Source organism: Ascaphus truei, chromosome 15 (genome assembly GCF_040206685.1).
Source record: "Ascaphus truei isolate aAscTru1 chromosome 15, aAscTru1.hap1, whole genome shotgun sequence".
Taxonomy (NCBI): Eukaryota; Metazoa; Chordata; class Amphibia; order Anura; family Ascaphidae; genus Ascaphus; species Ascaphus truei.
In genome coordinates this window covers 23,382,588-23,404,947 of record NC_134497.1, presented here as the reverse complement: position 1 = coordinate 23,404,947, position 22,360 = coordinate 23,382,588, and the positions used below count along the sequence as shown (strand labels likewise).

Here is a 22,360-nt window from a genome sequence, read left to right as displayed (position 1 = left end):
AAATCTCCAGGTTGAAGGTCAGTCGAAGGTGGCAAACCTGCCCCCTTCATATCAATATTGGCCAAAAGGGAGGAACTGAAGCAGCTTTACTGAAGTATATTAAGGATAAGGAGGAGTATACACATCTACATGCAGAAGAAACTATCTTTCCCTAGCACAGTGCCTGGGAAATGTTACTGTCTTGTTTCTAATCTACACAGTATGTGACACGTGATCTGTTTTGAAGTCTAAAAACTACAACTCCCATGATCCCCTTAGTGTGAGCATGCGCAGTAGGATACAGAGCTGTGACCTGGATGTAGTCAGTGTCTCCACTTCCGGGAATGAGAAGTTGAAGAAATAAAGTGGTGGAGGAAGCACACAGGAGGCTTTTCTGTAAGTAACTTACTTTGTATTCAAAGCATCAGAGCAGGTATATGCAAACACGTGGCGTTTCAGGACAGACACGTCCTCTCCTCAGACCATACACCTTACTGCAATAAAATAACTATTTACTTACACAAAGCGCTTACCCTAAAAAATACCTGTTGGGCAAACGTGCCTAGTGTACTGCAATAGTGACACTAACAAGTTTATATCTACCCCTAGGGCAGTGGTGGAATTAAAAAAAAAAATAGCAACAAGTTCTCTCTAGGAGGGGGGAGATCATCTCCCCCAGCCCCTTAACGTCTTAACCCATCCCCCATTCCCCCGCCCCCCCTCACATCTCTCCCAGCCCCCCCTCACATCTCTCCCAGCCCCCCCTCACATCTCTCCCAGCCCCCCCTCACATCTCTCCCAGCCCCCCCCTCACATCTCTCCCAGCCCCCCCTCACATCTCTCCCAGCCCCCCCCACATCTCTCCCAGACCCCCCCCCCTCACATCTCTCCCAGACACCCCCCCTCACATCTCTCCCAGACCCGCCCCCCTCATCTCTCCCAGACCCCCCCCCCCCCTCACATCTCTCCCAGACCCCCCCCCTCACATCTCTCCCAGACCCCCCCCCTCACATCTCTCCCAGACCCCCCCCTCACATCTCTCCCAGACCCCCCCCTCACATCTCTCCCAGACCCCCCCCTCACATCTCTCCCAGACCCCCCCCTCACATCTCTCCCAGACCCCCCCCCTCACATCTCTCCCAGACCCCCCCTCACATCTCTCCCAGACCCCCCCCCCTCACATCTCTCCCAGACCCCCCCCCTCACATCTCTCCCAGACCCCCCCCCCTCACATCTCTCCCAGACCCCCCCCTCACATCTCTCCCAGACCCCCCCCCCTCAAATCTCTCCCAGACCCCCCCCTCACATCTATCCCAGACCCCCCCCTCACATCTATCCCAGACTCCCCACCCTCACATCTCTCCCAGACCCCCACCCTCACATCTCTCCCAGACCCCCCCCTCACATCTCTCCCAGACCCCCCCCTCACATCTATCCCAGACTCCCCACCCTCACATCTCTCCCAGACCCCCACCCTCACATCTCTCCCAGACCCCCACCCTCACATCTCTCCCAGACCCCCCTCCCTCACATCTCTCCCAGACCCCCCTCCCCTCACATCTCTCCCAGACCCCCCTCCCCTCACATCTCTCCCAGACCCCCCTCCCCTCACATCTCTCCCAGACCCCCCTCCCCTCACATCTCTCCCAGACCCCCCTCCCCTCACATCTCTCCCAGACCCACCTCCCCTCACATCTCTCCCAGACCCCCCTCCCCTCACATCTCTCCCAGACCCCCCTCCCCTCACATCTCTCCCAGACCCCCCTCCCCTCACATCTCTCCCAGATCCCCCCTCACATCTCTCCCAGATCCCCCCTCACATCTCTCCCAGACCCTCCCTCACATTTCTCCCAGACCCTCCCTCACATTTCTCCCAGACCCTCCCTCACATTTCTCCCAGACCCTCCCTCACATTTCTCCCAGACCCTCCCTCACATTTCTCCCAGACCCTCCCTCACATTTCTCCCAGACCCTCCCTCACATTTCTCCCAGACCCTCCCTCACATTTCTCCCAGCCCCCCCTCACATTTCTCCCAGCCCCCCCTCACATCCTCCCCCTCACATCTCTCCCAGCCCCCCCCTCACATCTCTCCCAGCCCCCCTCACATCTCTCCCAGCCCCCCCTCACATCTCTCCCAGCCCCCCCTCACATCTCTCCCAGCCCCCCTCACATCTCTCCCAACCCCCCCTCACATCTCTCCCAACCCCCCCTCACATCTCTCCCAACCCCCCCTCACATCTCTCCCAACCCCCCCTCACATCTCTCCCAACCCCCCCTCACATCTCTCCCAACCCCCCCTCACATCTCTCCCAACCCCCCCTCACATCTCTCCCAACCCCCCCCTCACATCTCTCCCAGCCCCCCCCTCACATCTCTCCCAGCCCCCCCCTCACATCTCTCCCAGCCCCCCCCCTCACATCTCTCCCAGCCCCCCCCCCTCACATCTCTCCCAGCCCCCCCCCCTCACATCTCTCCCAGCCGCCCCCCCCCTCACATCTCTCCCAGACCCCCCCTCACATCTCTCCCAGACCCCCCCTCACATCTCTCCCAGACCCCCCCTCACATCTCTCCCAGCCCCCCCCCCTCACATCTCTCCCAGCCCCCCCCCTCACATCTCTCCCAGCCCCCCCCTCACATCTCTCCCAGCCCCCCCCCTCACATCTCTCCCAGCCCCCCCCCTCACATCTCTCCCAGCCCCCCCCCTCACATCTCTCCCAGCCCCCCCCTCACATCTCTCCCAGCCCCCCCCTCACATCTCTCCCAGCCCCCCCCCTCACATCTCTCCCAGCCCCCCCCTCACATCTCTCCCAGCCCCCCCTCACATCTCTCCCAGCCCCCCCCTCACATCTCTCCCAGCCCCCCCCCTCACATCTCTCCCAGCCCCCCCCCTCACATCTCTCCCAGCCCCCCCCCTCACATCTCTCCCAGCCCCCCCTCACATCTCTCCCAGCCCCCCCCCCCTCACATCTCTCCCAGCCCCCCCCCCCTCACATCTCTCCCAGCCCCCCCCCTCACATCTCTCCCAGCCCCCCCCCTCACATCTCTCCCAGCCCCCCCCCTCACATCTCTCCCAGCCCCCCCCCTCACATCTCTCCCAGCCCCCCCCTCACTTCTCTCCCAGCCCCCCCCTCACTTCTCTCCCAGCCCCCCCCCTCACTTCTCTCCCAGCCCCCCCCCTCACTTCTCTCCCAGCCCCCCCCCTCACTTCTCTCCCAGCCCCCCCCTCACTTCTCTCCCAGCCCCCCCTCACTTCTCTCCCAGCCCCCCCTCACTTCTCTCCCAGCCCCCCCTCACTTCTCTCCCAGCCCCCCCTCACTTCTCTCCCAGCCCCCCCCTCACTTCTCTCCCAGCCCCCCCCTCACTTCTCTCCCAGCCCCCCCCTCACTTCTCTCCCAGCCCCCCCCTCACTTCTCTCCCAGCCCCCCCCCTCACTTCTCTCCCAGCCCCCCCCTCACTTCTCTCCCAGCCCCCCCCTCACTTCTCTCCCAGCCCCCCCTCACTTCTCTCCCAGCCCCCCCTCACTTCTCTCCCAGCCCCCCCTCACTTCTCTCCCAGCCCCCCCTCACTTCTCTCCCAGCCCCCCCTCACTTCTCTCCCAGCCCCCTCCCCCTCACATCTCTCCCAGCCCCCTCCCCCTCACATCTCTCCCAGCCCCCTCCCCCTCACATCTCTCCCAGCCCCCTCCCCCTCACATCTCTCCCAGCCCCCTCCCCCTCACATCTCTCCCAGCCCCCTCCCCCTCACATCTCTCCCAGCCCCCTCCCCCTCACATCTCTCCCAGCCCCCTCCCCCTCACATCTCTCCCAGCCCCCTCCCCCTCACATCTCTCCCAGCCCCCTCCCCCTCACATCTCTCCCAGCCCCCTCCCCCTCACATCTCTCCCAGCCCCCTCCCCCTCACATCTCTCCCAGCCCCCTCCCCCTCACATCTCTCCCAGCCCCCTCCCCCTCACATCTCTCCCAGCCCCCTCCCCCTCACATCTCTCCCAGCCCCCTCCCCCTCACATCTCTCCCAGCCCCCTCCCCCTCACATCTCTCCCAGCCCCCTCCCCCTCACATCTCTCCCAGCCCCCTCCCCCTCACATCTCTCCCAGCCCCCTCCCCCTCACATCTCTCCCAGCCCCCTCCCCCTCACATCTCTCCCAGCCCCCTCCCCCTCACATCTCTCCCAGCCCCCTCCCCCTCACATCTCTCCCAGCCCCCTCCCCCTCACATCTCTCCCAGCCCCCTCCCCCTCACATCTCTCCCAGCCCCCTCCCCCTCACATCTCTCCCAGCCCCCTCCCCCTCACATCTCTCCCAGCCCCCTCCCCCTCACATCTCTCCCAGCCCCCTCCCCCTCACATCTCTCCCAGCCCCCTCCCCCTCACATCTCTCCCAGCCCCCTCCCCCTCACATCTCTCCCAGCCCCCTCCCCCTCACATCTCTCCCAGCCCCCCCCCCTCACATCTCTCCCAGCCCCCCCCCCTCACATCTCTCCCAGCCCCCCCCCCTCACATCTCTCCCAGCCCCCTCCCCCTCACATCTCTCCCAGCCCCCTCCCCCTCACATCTCTCCCAGCCCCCTCCCCCTCACATCTCTCCCAGCCCCCTCCCCCTCACATCTCTCCCAGCCCCCTCCCCCTCACATCTCTCCCAGCCCCCTCCCCCTCACATCTCTCCCAGCCCCCTCCCCCTCACATCTCTCCCAGCCCCCTCCCCCTCACATCTCTCCCAGCCCCCTCCCCCTCACATCTCTCCCAGCCCCCTCCCCCTCACATCTCTCCCAGCCCCCTCCCCCTCACATCTCTCCCAGCCCCCTCCCCCTCACATCTCTCCCAGCCCCCTCCCCCTCACATCTCTCCCAGCCCCCTCCCCCTCACATCTCTCCCAGCCCCCTCCCCCTCACATCTCTCCCAGCCCCCTCCCCCTCACATCTCTCCCAGCCCCCTCCCCCTCACATCTCTCCCAGCCCCCTCCCCCTCACATCTCTCCCAGCCCCCTCCCCCTCACATCTCTCCCAGCCCCCTCCCCCTCACATCTCTCCCAGCCCCCTCCCCCTCACATCTCTCCCAGCCCCCTCCCCCTCACATCTCTCCCAGCCCCCTCCCCCTCACATCTCTCCCAGCCCCCTCCCCCTCACATCTCTCCCAGCCCCCTCCCCCTCACATCTCTCCCAGCCCCCTCCCCCTCACATCTCTCCCAGCCCCCTCCCCCTCACATCTCTCCCAGCCCCCTCCCCCTCACATCTCTCCCAGCCCCCTCCCCCTCACATCTCTCCCAGCCCCCTCCCCCTCACATCTCTCCCAGCCCCCTCCCCCTCACATCTCTCCCAGCCCCCTCCCCCTCACATCTCTCCCAGCCCCCTCCCCCTCACATCTCTCCCAGCCCCCTCCCCCTCACATCTCTCCCAGCCCCCTCCCCCTCACATCTCTCCCAGCCCCCTCCCCCTCACATCTCTCCCAGCCCCCTCCCCCTCACATCTCTCCCAGCCCCCTCCCCCTCACATCTCTCCCAGCCCCCTCCCCCTCACATCTCTCCCAGCCCCCTCCCCCTCACATCTCTCCCAGCCCCCTCCCCCTCACATCTCTCCCAGCCCCCTCCCCCTCACATCTCTCCCAGCCCCCTCCCCCTCACATCTCTCCCAGCCCCCTCCCCCTCACATCTCTCCCAGCCCCCTCCCCCTCACATCTCTCCCAGCCCCCTCCCCCTCACATCTCTCCCAGCCCCCTCCCCCTCACATCTCTCCCAGCCCCCTCCCCCTCACATCTCTCCCAGCCCCCTCCCCCTCACATCTCTCCCAGCCCCCTCCCCCTCACATCTCTCCCAGCCCCCTCCCCCTCACATCTCTCCCAGCCCCCTCCCCCTCACATCTCTCCCAGCCCCCTCCCCCTCACATCTCTCCCAGCCCCCTCCCCCTCACATCTCTCCCAGCCCCCTCCCCCTCACATCTCTCCCAGCCCCCTCCCCCTCACATCTCTCCCAGCCCCCCCCCCTCACATCTCTCCCAGCCCCCCCCCCCTCACATCTCTCCCAGCCCCCCCCCCCTCACATCTCTCCCAGCCCCCCCCCCTCACATCTCTCCCAGCCCCCCCCTCACATCTCTCCCAGCCCCCCCCTCACATCTCTCCCAGCCCCCCCCTCACATCTCTCCCAGCCCCCCCCTCACATCTCTCCCAGCCCCCCCCACATCTCTCCCAGCCCCCCCCTCACATCTCTCCCAGCCCCCCCCCCTCACATCTCTCCCAGCCCCCCCCCTCACATCTCTCCCAGCCCCCCCCTCACATCTCTCCCAGCCCCCGCCTTCACATCTCTCCCAGACTCCCCACTTTCACATCTCTCCCAGACCACCCCCCCCTCACATCTCTCCCAGCCCCCCCCTCACATCTCTCCCAGCCCCCCCCACATCTCTCCCAGCCCCCCCCTCACATCTCTCCCAGCCCCCCCCCCTCACATCTCTCCCAGCCCCCCCCCTCACATCTCTCCCAGCCCCCCCCTCACATCTCTCCCAGCCCCCGCCTTCACATCTCTCCCAGACTCCCCACTTTCACATCTCTCCCAGACCACCCTCCCCTCACATCCCTCCCAGACCCCCCTCACATCTCTCCCAGACCCCCCTCTCATCTCTCCCAGACCCTTCCTCACATTTCTCCCAGACCCCCCCTCACATCTCTCCCAGACCCCCCCTCACATCTCTCCCAGACCCCCCCTCACATCTCTCCCAGACCCCCCCTCACATCTCTCCCAGACCCCCCCTCACATCTCTCCCAGACCCCCCTCTCACATCTCTCCCAGACCCCCACTCACATCTCTCCCAGACCCCCCCCCTCACATCTCTCCCAGACCCCCCCCCTCACATCTCTCCCAGACACCCCCCCTCACATCTCTCCCAGACTCCCCACTTTCACATCTCTCCCAGACCACCCTCCCTCACATCCCTCCCAGACCCCCCTCACATCTCTCCCAGACCCTCCCTCACATCTCTCCCAGACCCTCCCTCACATCTCTCCCAGCCCCCCCCTCACATCTCTACCAGCCCCGCCTTCACATCTCTCCAGACCCCCCCCCTCACATCTCTCCCAGACCCCCCCCCTCACATCTCTCCCAGACACCCCCCCTCACATCTCTCCCAGACTCCCCACTTTCACATCTCTCCCAGACCACCCTCCCCTCACATCCCTCCCAGACCCCCCTCACATCTCTCCCAGACCCTCCCTCACATCTCTCCAGACCCTCCCTCACATCTCTCCCAGCCCCCCCCTCACATCTCTACCAGCCCCGCCTTCACATCTCTCCCAGACTCCCCACTTTCACATCTCTCCCAGACCACCCTCCCCTCACATCCCTCCCAGACCCCCCTCACATCTCTCCCAGACCCTCCCTCACATTTCTCCCAGCCCCCCCTCACATCTCTCCTAGACCCCACCCTCACATCTCTCCTAGACCCCACCCTCACATCTCTCCCAGCTCCCCCCTCACATCTCTCCAGCCCCCCCCCTCACATCCCTCCCAGACCCCCCTCACATCTCTCCCAGACCCTCCCTCACATTTCTCCCAGCCCCCCTCACATCTCTCCTAGACCCCACCCTCACATCTCTCCCAGCCCCCCCTCACATCTCTCCAGCCCCCCCTCACATCTCTCCCAGCCCCCCCTCACATCTCTCCCAGCCCCCCCTCACATCTCTCCAGCCCCCCCCTCACATCTCTCCCAGCCCCCCCCTCACATCTCTCCCAGCCCCCCCTCACATCTCTCCCAGCCCCCCCCTCACATCTCTCCCAGCCCCCCCTCACATCTCTCCCAGCTCCCCTCACATCTCTCCCAGCCCCCCCCTCACATCTCTCCCAGCCCCCCCCTTACATCTCTCCCAGCCCCCCCCTCACATCTCTCCCAGCCCCCCCTCACATCTCTCCCAGCCCCCCCTCACATCTCTCCCAGCCCCCCCTCACATCTCTCCCAGCCCCCCCCTCACATCTCTCCCAGCCCCCCCCTCACATCTCTCCCAGCCCCCCCTTACATCTCTCCCAGCCCCCCCTTACATCTCTCCCAGCCCCCCCCTCACATCTCTCCCAGCCCCCCCCCTCACATCTCTCACATCTCTCCCAGCCCCCCCCTCACATCTCTCCCAGCCCCCCCTTACATCTCTCCCAGCCCCCCCTTACATCTCTCCCAGCCCCCCCTCACATCTCTCCCAGCCCCCCTCACATCTCTCCCAGCCCCCCCCTTACATCTCTCCCAGCCCCCCCCCTCACATCTCTACCAGCCCCCCCCTCACATCTCTCCCAGCCCCCCCTCACATCTCTCCCAGACCCCCACCCTCACATCTCTCCCAGACCCCCCTCCCCTCACATCTCTGCCAGACCCCCCCTCACATCTCTCCCAGACCCCCACCCTCACATCTCTCCCAGACCCCCCTCCCCTCACATCTCTCCCAGACCCCCCCTAACATCTCTCTCAGACCCCCCCTAACATCTCTATCAGACCCCCCTCATATCTTTCCCAGACCCCCCTCACATCTCTCCCAGACCCCCCCTCACAACTCTCCAGACCCCCCCTCACATCTCTCCCAGACCCCCCCTCACGTCTCTCCCAGACCCCCCTCACGTCTCTCCCAGACCCCCCTCACGTCTCTCCCAGACCCCCCTCACGTCTCTCCCAGACCCCCCTCACGTCTCTCCCAGACCCCCCCTCACGTCTCTCCCAGACCCCCCCTCACGTCTCTCCCAGACCCCCACCCTCACGTCTCTCCCAGACCCCCCCCCTCACGTCTCTCCCAGACCCCCCCCCTCACGTCTCTCCCAGCCCCCCCTCACGTCTCTCCCAGACCCCCACCCTCACGTCTCTCCCAGACCCCACCTCACGTCTCTCCCAGACCCCCCCCTCACGTCTCTCCCAGACTCCCACCCTCACGTCTCTCCCAGACCCCCCCTCTCACATCTCTCCCAGACACCCCCTCACGTCTCTCCCAGACACCCCCTCACGTCTCTCCCAGCCCCCCCTCACGTCTCTCCCAGACCCCCCCTCACGTCTTTCCCAGGCCCCCCCCTCACGTCTTTCCCAGACACCCCCTCACGTCTTTCCCAGACCCCCCCCCACGTCTTTCCCAGACCCCACCCTCACGTCTCTCCCAGACCCCCCCCTCACGTCTCTCCCAGACCCCCCCCTCACGTCTCTCCCAGACCCCCCCCTCACGTCTCTCCCAGACCCCCCCCTCACGTCTCTCCCAGACCCCCCCCTCACGTCTCTCCCAGACCCCCCCCTCACGTCTCTCCCAGACCCCCCCCTCACGTCTCTCCCAGACCCCCCCCTCACGTCTCTCCCAGACCCCCCCCTCACGTCTCTCCCAGACCCCCCCCTCACGTCTCTCCCAGACCCCCCCCTCACTTCTCTCCCAGACCCCCCCCTCACGTCTCTCATAGACCCCTCTCACGTCTCTCCCAGACCCCTCTCACGTCTCTCCCAGACCCCTCTCACGTCTCTCCCAGACCCCTCTCACGTCTCTCCCAGACCCCCCTCACGTCTCTCCCAGACCCCCCCTCACGTCTCTCCCAGACCCCCCCTCACGTCTTTCCCAGGCCCCCCCCTCACGTCTTTCCCAGACCCCCCTCACGTCTTTCCCAGACCCCCCCCCACGTCTTTCCCAGACCCCCCCCTCACGTCTCTCCCAGACCCCCCCCTCACGTCTCTCCCAGACCCCCCCCTCACGTCTCTCCCAGACCCCCCCCTCACGTCTCTCCCAGACCCCCCCCTCACGTCTCTCCCAGACCCCCCCCTCACGTCTCTCCCAGACCCCCCCCTCACGTCTCTCCCAGACCCCCCCCTCACGTCTCTCCCAGACCCCCCCCTCACGTCTCTCCCAGACCCCCCCCTCACTTCTCTCCCAGACCCCCCCCTCACGTCTCTCCCAGACCCCTCTCACGTCTCTCCCAGACCCCTCTCACGTCTCTCCCAGACCCCTCTCACGTCTCTCCCAGACCCCTCTCACGTCTCTCCCAGACCCCCCTCACGTCTCTCATAGACCCCCCTCACGTCTCTCATAGATCCCCCCCTCACGTCTCTCATAGACCCCCCCTCACATCCTCCCACTTCACATCTCTCCCAGACCCCCCCCCTCACATCTCTCCCAGACCCCCCACTCACACATCTCTCCCAGACCCCCCCCTCACACATCTCTCCCAGACCCCCCCTCACATCTCTCACAGACCCCCCCCCCCTCGCATCTCTTCCAGACCCCCCTCCTCGCATCTCTCCCAGACCCCTCCCTCACATCTCTCCCAGACCCCCCCTCACATCTCTCCCAGGCCCCCCTCACATCTCTCCCAGCCCCCCCCTCACATCCATCCCTCACATCTCTCATAGACCCCCCCTCACATCCTACTCAGACCCCCCCTCACATCTCTCCCAGACCCCCCCCTCACATCTCCCAAACCCCACCCATCACATCTTTCCCAGACCCCCCCCCTCACATCTTTCCCAGACCCCCCCCTCACATCTCTCCCAGACGCCCCCTCACATCTCTCCCAGACGCCCCCTCACATCTCTACCAGCCCCCCCCCTCACATCTCTCCCAGACACCTCCTCACATCTCTCCCAGACCCCCCACCCTCTATCATAGACCCCCCCTCACGTCTCTCATAGATCCCCCCCCTCACGTCTCTCATAGACCCCCCCTCACATCCTCCCACTCACATCTCTCCCAGACCCCCCCTCACATCTCTCCCAGACCCCCCCCCTCACATCTCTCCCAGACCCCCCCCCTCACATCTCTCCCAGACCCCCCCCCTCACACATTTCTCCCAGACCCCCCCCTCACACATCTCTCCCAGACCCCCCCTCACATCTCTCCCAGACCCCCCCCCTCGCATCTCTTCCAGACCCCCCCCCTCGCATCTCTTCCAGACCCCCCTCCTCGCATCTCTCCCAGACCCCTCCCTCACATCTCTCCCAGACCCCCCCTCACATCTCTCCCAGGCCCCCCCTCACATCTCTTCCAGCCCCCCCTCACATCTCTCCCAGCCCCCCCCTCACATCCTTCCCTCACATCTCTCATAGACCCCCCCTCACATCTTACTCAGACCCCCCCTCACATCTCTCCCAGACCCCCCCCTCACATCTCCCAAACCCCACCCATCACATCTCTCCCAGACCCCCCCTCACATCTTTCCCAGACCCCCCCCTCACATCTCTCCCAGACGCCCCCCTCACATCTCTCCCAGACACCCCCTCACATCTCTCCCAGACACCCCATCACATCTCTCCCAGACCCCCCACACTCACACCTCTCCCAGACCCCCCACCCTCACACCTCTCCCAGACCCCCCTCACACCTCTCCCAGCCCCCCCTCACATCTCTCCCAGACCCCCCTCACATAGACTCCCCCTCACATCCTCCCACTCACATCTCTCCCAGGCCCCCGTCACAGCCTCCCCCTCACAGCCTCCCCCTCACATCTCTCCCCCTCACATCTCTCCCCCTCACATCTCTCCCAGACCCCCCCTCACATCTCTCCCAGACCCCCTCACATCTCGCCCAGACCCCCCCTCACATCTCTCCCAGACCCCCCCCTCACGTCTCTCCCAGACCCCCCCCTCACGTCTCTCCCAGACCCCCCCTCACGTCTCTCCCAGACCCCCCCCTCACGTCTCTCCCAGACCCCTCTCACGTCTCTCCCAGACCCCTCTCACGTCTCTCCCAGACCCCTCTCACGTCTCTCCCAGACCCCTCTCACGTCTCTCCCAGACCCCCCTCACGTCTCTCATAGTCCCCCCTCACGTCTCTCATAGATCCCCCCCTCACGTCTCTCATAGACCCCCCCTCACATCCTCCCACTCACATCTCTCCCAGACCCCCCCCCCCTCACATCTCTCCCAGACCCCCCCTCACATCTCTCACAGACCCCCCCCCCTCGCATCTCTTCCAGACCCCCCTCCTCGCATCTCTCCCAGACCCCTCCCTCACATCTCTCCCAGACCCCCCCTCACATCTCTCCCAGGCCCCCCTCACATCTCTCCCAGCCCCCGCCCTCACATCCATCCCTCACATCTCTCATAGACCCCCCCTCACATCCTACTCAGACCCCCCCTCACATCTCTCCCAGACGCCCCCCTCACATCTCTCCCAGACGCCCCCTCACATCTCTACCAGCCCCCCCCCCTCACATCTCTCCCAGACACCTCCTCACATCTCTCCCAGACCCCCCACCCTCACACCTCTCCCAGAACCCCTCACGTCTCTCATAGACCCCCCTCACGTCTCTCATAGATCCCCCCCTCACGTCTCTCATAGACCCCCCTCACATCCTCCCACTCACATCTCTCCCAGACCCCCCCCCTCACATCTCTCCCAGACCCCCCCCCTCACACATCTCTCCCAGACCCCCCCCTCACACATCTCTCCCAGACCCCCCCCTCACACATCTCTCCCAGACCCCCCCCTCACACATCTCTCCCAGACCCCCCCTCACATCTCTCCCCGACCCCCCCCCCCTCGCATCTCTTCCAGACCCCCGTCCTCGCATCTCTCCCAGACCCCTCCCTCACATCTCTCCCAGACCCCCCCTCACATCTCTCCCAGGCCCCCCCTCACATCTCTTCCAGCCCCCCCTCACATCTCTCCCAGCCCCCCCCTCACATTCTTCCCTCACATCTCTCATAGACCCCCCCTCACATCTTACTCAGACCCCCCTCACATCTCTCCCAGACCCCCCCTCACATCTCCCAAACCCCCACCCATCACATCTCCCAAACCCCACCCATCACATCTCTCCCAGACCCCCCCTCACATCTTTCCCAGACCCCCCCCCTCACATCTCTCCCAGACGCCCCCTCACATCTCTCCCAGACCCCCCCTCACATCTCTCCCAGACACCCCCTCACATCTCTCCCAGACCCCCCACCCTCACACCTCTCCCAGACCCCCCTCACACCTCTCCCAGCCCCCCCTCACATCTCTCCCAGACCCCCCTCACATAGACTCCCCCTCACATCCTCCCACTCACATCTCTCCCACCCCCCCGTCACAGCCTCCCCCTCACAGCCTCCCCCTCACATCTCTCCCCCTCACATCTCTCCCCCTCACATCTCTCCCAGACCCCCCCTCACATCTCTCCCAGACCCCCCCCTCACATCTCTCCCAGACCCCCCCTCAAATCTCTCCCAGACCCCCTCACATCTCTCCCAGACCCCCCCTCACATCTCTCCCAGACCCCCCCTCACATCACTCCCAGACCCCCCCCCACATCTCTCCCAGACCCCCCCCCACTCACATCTCTCCCAGACCCCCCCCACTCACATCTCTCCCAGACCCCCCCTCACATCTCTCCCAGACCCCCCTCTCACATCTCTCCCAGACCCCCACTCACATCTCTCCCAGACCCCCCCCTCACATCTCCCAAACCCCACCCATCACATCTCTCCCAGACCCCCCCTCACATCTCTCCCAGACCCCCCCTCACATCTCTCCCAGATCCCCACCCTCACACCTCTCCCAGCCCCCCCTCACACCTCTCCCAGCCCCCCCTCACATCTCTCCCAGACCCCCCTCACATAGACCCCCCCTCACATCCTCCCACTCACTTCTCTCCCAGCCCCCCCGTCACAGCCTCCCCCTCACAGCCTCCCCGTCACATCTCTCCCAGACCCCCCCTCACATCTCTCCCAGACCCCCCCCTCACATCTCTCCCAGACCCCCCCTCACATCTCTCCCAGACCCCCCCTCAAATCTCTCCCAGACCCCCTCACATCTCTCCCAGACCCCCCCTCACATCTCTCCCAGACCCCCCCCTCACATCACTCCCAGACCCCCCCTCACATCTCTCCCAGACCCCCCCCCACTCACATCTCTCCCAGACCCCCCCTCACATCTCTCCCAGACCCCCCCCTCACATCTCTCTCAGACCCCCCCCCCTCACATCTCTCCCAGACCCCCCCTCACATCTCTCCAGACCCCCCTCTCACATCTCTCCCAGACCCCCACTCACATCTCTCCCAGACCCCCCCCCCTCACATCTCTCCCAGACCCCCCCACTCACATCTCTCCCAGACCCCCCCCTCACATCTCTTCCAGCCCCCCCTCACATCTCTCCCAGCCCCCCCCCTCACATCCTTCCCTCACATCTCTCATAGACCCCCCCTCACTGTGACGATAGGCTGTGTCGGCCTTCCTTAATAAAGGGGGAGCCCATATGGTATGGGCTGAGAGTGTCAGCTCTTGTGTCCAAATGTTGGTTCTCTGTGTTTTAAAACTCCAATGCATTGTGTTTGTCCTGTGATTTAAACCCAGGTTGGTGACAAAAGGCAGTGTGAATTAGCATGTGAATTACATGTGGATTAGCATTTCCATGCCCCAGTTCAGATAGGGATTCAAAGCCCAAATCTCCCCAATTTATTTCCCTTATAAGTATAAGGTTCCCCAGAGTATATTCTGTAAGGAAGTGTACTTTATATATATTGTGTTTTAATGTTTACTATAAGGTTCTATACAGAAAGCACAGGCATATGGTTAATATGCTGGCTAGTTTGCATAGATTCCATAGTTCAAAGAGGAGAGGAATGGCAGAGGGGGGAAACCATTTGGCGAGCAGGATATTCAGATTGGGATGTCTTTGTTTTACTAGACACCACGGAGCCAGGGAAAGAGAAAACGGCTCTGGATGTCAGAACTGATAAGCAAGGTTTCTATTGGCAAGTTTTGAATTTATCCCTCCTATCAGGGAATGCGTAATTTCAATCCCTGCGTTAATTGGCTATTACTCTCCTCAATGATTTAGATAGGATTTCAGCCTATATAAGAGCGTGCTGTAAAAGCATCTCTCTCTCGAGTCGATTTGTCGGGAGAGAGTTTTTTATTGTCACTTGAGTCTTTTCATTGAGATTCATTCATTCATTCATTGAACTGACCGGAGAGGCTGATGACTCCTCGAGTGGGTCACTTCCCATCACAGCGCCCGCCGCCGACACCACTTTCCAGAGTTTCAGTCGGGGATGTATTGACTGGCCCGTTTGGAGAGCCGCCGCTGCCACGTGGGGGAGAGCCGCCGCTGCCACGTGGGGGAGAGCCGCTGCTGCCACGTGGGGGAGAGCCGCCGCTGCCACATGGTTCATTGCCCATCGCTTTGCTTTATAGCTTTATTGCACTGTATGCTGAGTTCTGTGTGCAGTATTGAGCCCAGAGCTCCGACTTGCTGTGACCCCCGGCCTTGCCCCCCCCCCTGCCTAGTGCTGTGCCCCCCCCTGTTTAGTGCAGTGCCCCCCCCTGTGCTCTGTGCCCCCCCCCGTGCTCTGTGCCCCCCCCAGTGCTCAGTGCCCCCCCCCCTGTGCGCTGTGCTGAGCCCCCCTGTGCTCTGTGCTGTGCCCCCCTGCGCTCTGTGTTGTGCCCCCCTGCGCTCTGTGCTGTGCCCCCCTGCGCTCTGTGCTGTGCCCCCCTGCGCTCTGTGCTGTGCCCCCCTGTGCTCTGTGCTGTGCCCCCCTGTGCTCTGTGCTGTGCCCCCCTGTGCTCTGTGCTGTGCCCCCTGCGCTCTGTGCTGTGCCCCCCTGTGCTCTGTGCTGTGCCCCCCTGTGCTCTGTGCTGTGCCCCCCTGTGCTCTGTGCTCCCCCCTGTGCAATCTGCTCCCCCCTACGCTCTGTGCTGTGCCCCCCCCTGCGCTCTGTGCTGTGCCCCCCCTGCGCTCTGTGCTGTGCCCCCCCTGCGCTCTGTGCTGTGCCCCCCCTGCGCTCTGTGCTGTGCCCCCCCTGAACTTGGTGCCGTGCCCCCCCCCTGCGCCGTGTGCTTTTGCTCCCTGCGTTGCGTGCTTTGGGCCGTGTGCTCACCGCCGTGCGTGTGTGTGGCTCTGATTTGGGCCGTGTGCCCGCCGCCGTGCGGGTGCGTGGCTCTGATTTGGGCTGTGTGCTCGCCGCCGTGCGGGTGCGTGGCTCTGATTTGGGCTGTGTGCTCGCCGCCGTGCGGGTGCGTGGCTCTGACTTGTGCCGTGTGCTCGCCGCCGTGTGCGTGGCTCTGATTTGTGCAGTGTGCTTGCCGCCGTGCGTGTGGCTCTGATTTGTGCCGTGTGCCCGCCGCCGTGCGGGTGCGTGGCTCTGGTCTGCGCCTTATTATGGCAGAGGCAAATGTGCCACCTATGGAGACTGCAATACATGATGCTGCAGAAGACATGGACTACACTTTAGTGAAGAAGAGAGGGCGAGCAAACTCTGATAGCTCCAATGGTTCTTCCCCTCCATCGGTAGCAAAGACAAAGATGCAGAAGCACAAGGAAGACCAAGGCATCAAAACATCAAACCGCTTCGAGCCACTTGCTAATGCCGATGACTGCTCAGGGCCCAGGTGCAACGATGAAGAGACTGCACTCCCACCCAAAAAGATTCGCATACCACCGGTAATGGTTAGGAATATGAAGACCCACAAGGACCTTGTCGACATCCTCACCGAGCACTGCACTTCCCCGTTTGTAGTTAAACCACGGGCGAACCACGCAAAGATCACTACCACAACTGTGGACGACTACCGGAGCTTAACGGACTGCTTTGCAAAGCAGGGCATAGAATACTACACCTTCCCACTGACGCGCCTAAAGCCCCAGAAATTTGTAATTCGCGGCTTACCAGCAAACGCCTCCGTGGGGGATATTTCCCACGACCTCGCGGAACATGGACTTCCAGTCAAGAGTGTAGCCCAATTGACATCCCCGGTGGACAAGACCAAGAAGTTCCCTTTGTTTATTGTCACACTGGCAGAAACCCCGGAGAGCCAGCCTGCAGATCTTACCAAGATTACCAAGCTCTGTAGCTGTGTGGTAACCACAGAAGCGCCAAAGGGCAGAAAAGGCCCAACCATGTGTTTCAACTGCCAACGGCTCGGGCATACCTCTGCATTCTGCCACCAGAAGCCACGCTGTGTGTGTTGTGGAGAGAACCACAACTCCAAGGAATGCCCACGAGATAGGAAGAAGGAGCCGGCGACATGTGCAAACTGCAAAGGCCCACACCCGGCAAGCTACCGTGGTTGCCCGTACCTCACAAAAGCAAAGCAAGAGGAACGGGAAAAGCGGACACCCCACCTGATGGAGCAGGCACCAAGGAAGACACCCACTACTCAATACCAGCTTCCCCGCCTGGCGCCGGAGAGACAGAGGACCACAGAACACCTGATCCCAGACCTAGGCACGGCATCCACCCAGAGGATGCAAAACCCAGACGGACAGACCTACGCGGAAACTCTCAGGACACCATCCACCAACCCCGTTGAGGCGGCCAACCCGGACCCCGCAGGCGGAACCGCAAGCCCAACAAACTGGCTAGAGATCATCCTTAAAATAGCGAGCGCTATTGCGAGAATGGATATTCACCCCATTGTGACAATGATAGCGAATCTCATCCCGGCCCTTCTCAGGAGCACAGAAACTAACCACCATGGCAGCAACATCTAAACGCAGTTCTGTCATCGTGATGTGGAATGCAAATGGTATCAGCAAGAAGACAGATGAACTCCTTCACCTGATGGAATCGAGGAATGTATGCGCAGCTCTGCTCTCGGAGACCCACCTTCAAGGAAACCAAAAACTAAGCCTGGCGAACCACAGGGTATACCGTACCGACCGGGCAACAGGAGCCAGAGGTGGTGGGACGGCTGTGATTGTTAACACACGGGTCAGCCATAATGAGATTGCACTACCACCCCTCCGGAGTATTGAAGCCACTGGAGTACAGGTAAAGACTGCAACAGGACCACTGCGACTAATTGCCACCTACTGCCCCCCTAAGGTGAAGCTACATTTGGAGACTTGGAAGCTCTGCTGGACTCCACTGTCCCAACCATCATCGGGGGAGACCTAAATGCCAAACACCGGTGCTGGAACTCAAGGACAGCAAACTCCAGAGGACAAGCTCTTCTTGCTTACTCAAAGGAGAGTGACTTTGTAGTGGCTGGCCCTACAGAACCCACCCACTACCCAGGCACTGCAAGCCACACACCGGATGTCCTGGACATTGTCTTACTGAAGAACGTGAAACATTCTGTCCAGTTGGAAACCCTGGCGGAACTGACCTCAGACCACAACCCAGTTACCATTACTGTTGGCGACGAGATGGAAACCCACCAGCAAACACCCAGGTACAACTTCACCAGGGCGAACTGGAGCCTGTACAAAGAAGAGTTGAGCAACATCACAAACCCCCGCCCCTTGGACACCAACGGAGACATTGATGATGCTGTTAACACCTTTACTACCGCAGTCCAACATGCAATAGAGCACAGCGTCCCGAAACAGATGCCCAAACGCTGCTCCATCTACGACCTACCGAGCGGGATCAAGCAAGCGATTGCTGAGAAAAACAGGGCCCGACGCCAGTGGCAGAAGTTCCGCACACCTGACCTTCTGGTAAAGTACAACTCACTTGCCAGACTACTGCGACAGCAAATCAGCCAACACCGGGGGGAGAGGTGGGAGGCCGCAGCAGCCAAGCTGAAGGAATCCGACAACTCTGTTTGGAGAATGACCCGACGCCTGACCGGGAAGAAGGAGCCTAATCCACCGATCCAGGGCCAGACCCACCTGGCATGTAGCAACAAGGACAAGGCAGAGGTTCTCGCTGACACACTGGAGACAACTTTTAGGCCTAACCAAGCCAGCAAAATAGCACGGGAAGTTGAGCAAGGAGTTAACAGGCATCTTACCGAGCACCTACCAGAGACCGAAGCGGAAACCCTTGAAGGATGCACCAGGACTGAGATAATGCAACTTGCAGAAAAGCTGGCAAATGGCAAAGCACCAGGAAGTGACGGAATTACCAACCTGGCCATCAAGAAGCTTCCGCCGGCAGCCATGGAATGCCTCACAGAAATCTTCAATGCATGCATGCGGCTCCAGCACTTTCCTCAATCCTGGAAGGAAGCCAAGGTCATTGTATTTCCAAAGCCTGGAAAACCACGGAGGGATCCTGCAAACTACCGTCCGATAAGCCTGCTCTCTGGACTGTCGAAACTCCTGGAGAAAGTTATTCTTACGCGCCTCCGCCACTTTGCCTCTGGTAAAAACATTCTACTAAAGGAGCAATTTGGATTCCGGAAGGACCACTCAACCAACCATCAGCTGCTGCGAGTCGTTGACATAATAAGCCATGGATTCAACATCCACAAATCAACTGGAGTTGTCTTCTTGGACGTGGCCAAAGCGTTTGACAGAGTTTGGCATGAAGGACTACTGCACAAAATGATCAACCTGAAATTCCCAAACTACCTGATTAAGCTGACTGCAAACTACTTGCGGGAGCGCACATTCCACGTGGCTGTGCGGGAAGAGCTCTCAACAACACGCCCCATCCGCGCTGGCGTGCCACAGGGATCAGTCCTGGGACCTTTCCTTTTCAACCTCTTCATGAATGACATCCCCACAGACCTCCACAAGACTCAACTGGCACTCTACGCAGACGATGTGGCAGTCATCTCCCAGTCCTTCAGAGAGAAAGAAGTAGCTAAGAACATCCAGAAAGCACTAGACATGCTATCAACATGGTACAGCGACTGGCAAGTAGGACTGAACTCCAGCAAGACTACAGCTACACTGTTTACCAAAAAGAGGATCAAGGCACACCCGCCAATCACCCTCAACGGAGAGGCTGTCAAATGGGAGCCAAACAGCTCTTACCTAGGTGTAATCCTAGATAGCAAACTAAGCTGGAGAAACCACATTGAGAAGATTCAACAGAAGGCAACAACCAAGCTGGCAGCACTGTACCCTCTGCTGAAGACAAGGACCATGCCCATCAAGAGCAAAGTCAATGTGATCAAGGCGATCATTAGACCCACAATGACATACGCCTCCCCGGTGTGGAGTGGTTGCCACCAACATCAAAGATCATCTCTCCAAAAATTACAGAACAAGGCGCTGCGGATTGCGTCCAACGCTCCACTTCCTACAAGAATAGCAGACCTTCATAGGGAACTGGGTATCGAGATGTTAGATGAACATCTAAAGAAGCTCAACAAGAAATTCTACAAGGAACTGGACCAGAACTCAAACCCGCTGATCAAGAAGCTTGCTGCGATCTCTGCAAACCCATTTGACCGCTACCCACGACCCATCACAGCGCTGAACCTGTGAAACCAACTCAACTGTGGCAAGTAACACAGATCAAGAAGCTTCCTAAAGAGTGCGACAATACACTCAACAAGAGAACTTGGAGTAATGAGGCTCAAGCCTCGGTATCCAATATCACCACTGACAGATTTAATCTGTCAGTCAGAACAGAACGGTCAGCATATCTCTCTCTTGTTCCTGGTGGAGGTCTGAAGACAAGCAGCCTCTGGCAGGCCTCTCCCTTCTGATGCTTCTGTGAAAGAGCTATTCACACCGGGAAGCATGGGGAGGCCTAGCCAGCAGGCTGGATTTCGGTCCAGGAGCCCAAGGTCCTATCAAGGTAAGCCTTTCCTGAACAGGCGCCTTGCAACTAGGAAAGGGTAGATCTCTTCCCCAGACCCCCGTAAGTGTGTATATTCTCTGTTTCTTGTATTTCTGTGTGTTTCCGAGGTCTTGTCCGAATAAACCGCAATTTATTTTACTGCCTGTTTTGCCTTGTGACTGATCCCTTAAATATAAATGTGAATTGGGCCTGGTCTCCCGTGACAGGCTTATTTTCTGGTGGCAGCTGGTGGGATCATAGGGCTTTGCACTATAACTTCCTGCGGGGAATTATAGGACAAAGTGAGCTTGTGGATTGCAAGCTCTCAAAACAAGTAGTTTCGGAAAACACGCTATACAAAGCAGGGAATCACACTGTTCAGTGTCACTTAGGTTATTAGTGCCTGAAAGGAGAAGATGTGGTCCCCAACAGGAAGGTATGTGTCCTGGGATCATGCATCTGTGATTGGACGGTGTGAGAAGTATGGGTTGCCTACCCACGGCAGACCCATGGCAGTCCTATGCCAGGACTTGGAGTGGCATGAAGCCCGCGGGGCTGACTGCACTCCTGGGGTAGTGGTCCTAGCCACTACCGGCGGGACAGTGAGCCCGGAGAGCGAGCCCCTCAAGAGTGTCTTGGAGGGGGACCTCAACCCTCCTGTGGCTCCCCCTGAAGCCGTTCTTACCACGGTATGCGAACTGCTAACACTCTATGACCGGTTGTGTCCGAACGCGACGGTAAAGCAGAGGATGCAGTTCTGCCCAGTAGTAGAGCGCGTTGCGGGACGCATTGCCCTCCTCCCACCTGGGGAGAGGGCTGGAGCAACCTGGGCCGTGGTACTGAGCGCCCAGGCGGCAGATGGTGTGTCCACGGGGGCACAGTCCCAGAAGCGGGTCGTAAACCCCGCAGGAGTGCCAGTGAATCAGGCACTCCCCAGAGCTGACACTCTCCTCCGGGAGAGTCAGCTGAAGGCCAAGGTGGCAGAGGGAGTGATCAGCCATGCTGATGCTGGGGATCTTGCCTCCCTGAAAGCCACCGTACTGGCTGAGGATGGTGCCACCCCGGCACCATGCCTCGTGGTCCCCGGAAGGGCGACCGGTGCTGCATCCACCCAGATGGTGGAGGGCTGTGTGTCCCACAAGACACATCCCAAGCAGCAGGTCCAGAACTCCGCAGGTGTGCCGGTGGAGCTAGTGCCATCGGTAGTTGCACCCCCTCTAGTCTCAGAGCAGGGGAGGGAGCAGCTTAGCGCCAAGGGAGTTGCTGGAGAGGGCAGCTGCACTGAGTCCAGTGATGCTGCCCACAGGGAAGCCTCTGTGCAGGCTGAGGGTACCACTCTGGTGCCCTGCCTTGGGTCCACCCCAGTGGGGGAGGACTGTGTGTCCGCGTGGGCACCGTCCCAGAAGCGGGTCGTAACCCCCACAGGAGTGCCAGTGAATCAGGCACTCCCCAGAGCTGACACTCTCCTCCGGGAGAGTCAGCTGAAGGCCAAGGTGGCAGAGGGAGTGATCAGCCATGCTGATGCTGGGGATCTTGTCTCCCTGAAAGCCACCGTACTGGCTGAGGATGGTGCCACCCCGGCACCATGCCTCGTGGTCCCCGGAAGGGCGATCGGTGCTGCGTCCACCCAGATGGTGGAGGGCTGTGTGTCCCACAAGACACAGCCCGAGCAGCAGGTCCAGAACTCCGCAGGTGTGCCGGTGGAGCTAGTGCCATCGGTAGTTGCACCCCCTCTAGTCTCAGAGCAGGGGAGGGAGCAGCTTAGCGCCAAGGGAGTTGCTGGAGAGGGCAGCTGCACTGAGTCCAGTGATGCTGCCCGCAGGAAAGCCACCGTACTGGCTGAGGATGGTGCCACCCCGGCACCATGCCTCGTGGTCCCCGGAAGGGCGACCGGTGCTGCGTCCACCCAGATGGTGGAGGGCTGTGTGTCCCACAAGACACAGCCCGAGCAGCAGGTCCAGAACTCCGCAGGTGTGCCGGTGGAGCTAGTGCCATCGGTAGTTGCACCCCCTCTA

The 22,360-nt window shown here is 61.4% G+C and overlaps 1 protein-coding gene across 9 annotated transcripts in view; it reads left to right on the top strand.

The window, feature by feature from the left end:
• Positions 1-281: 281 nt before the first annotated feature.
• Positions 282-22,360, top strand: part of LOC142466682 (uncharacterized) — a 49,580-nt gene continuing 27,501 nt past the window's right edge. For 8 of the 9 annotated variants that reach the window (XR_012788188.1, XR_012788186.1, XR_012788187.1 and 5 more), the window contains exon 1: positions 282-375. The gene's annotated coding sequence lies outside the window, so the exon portion shown is untranslated. The remainder of the gene's footprint in view (positions 376-22,360) is intronic. The other variant, XM_075571981.1, reaches the window with a different exon arrangement.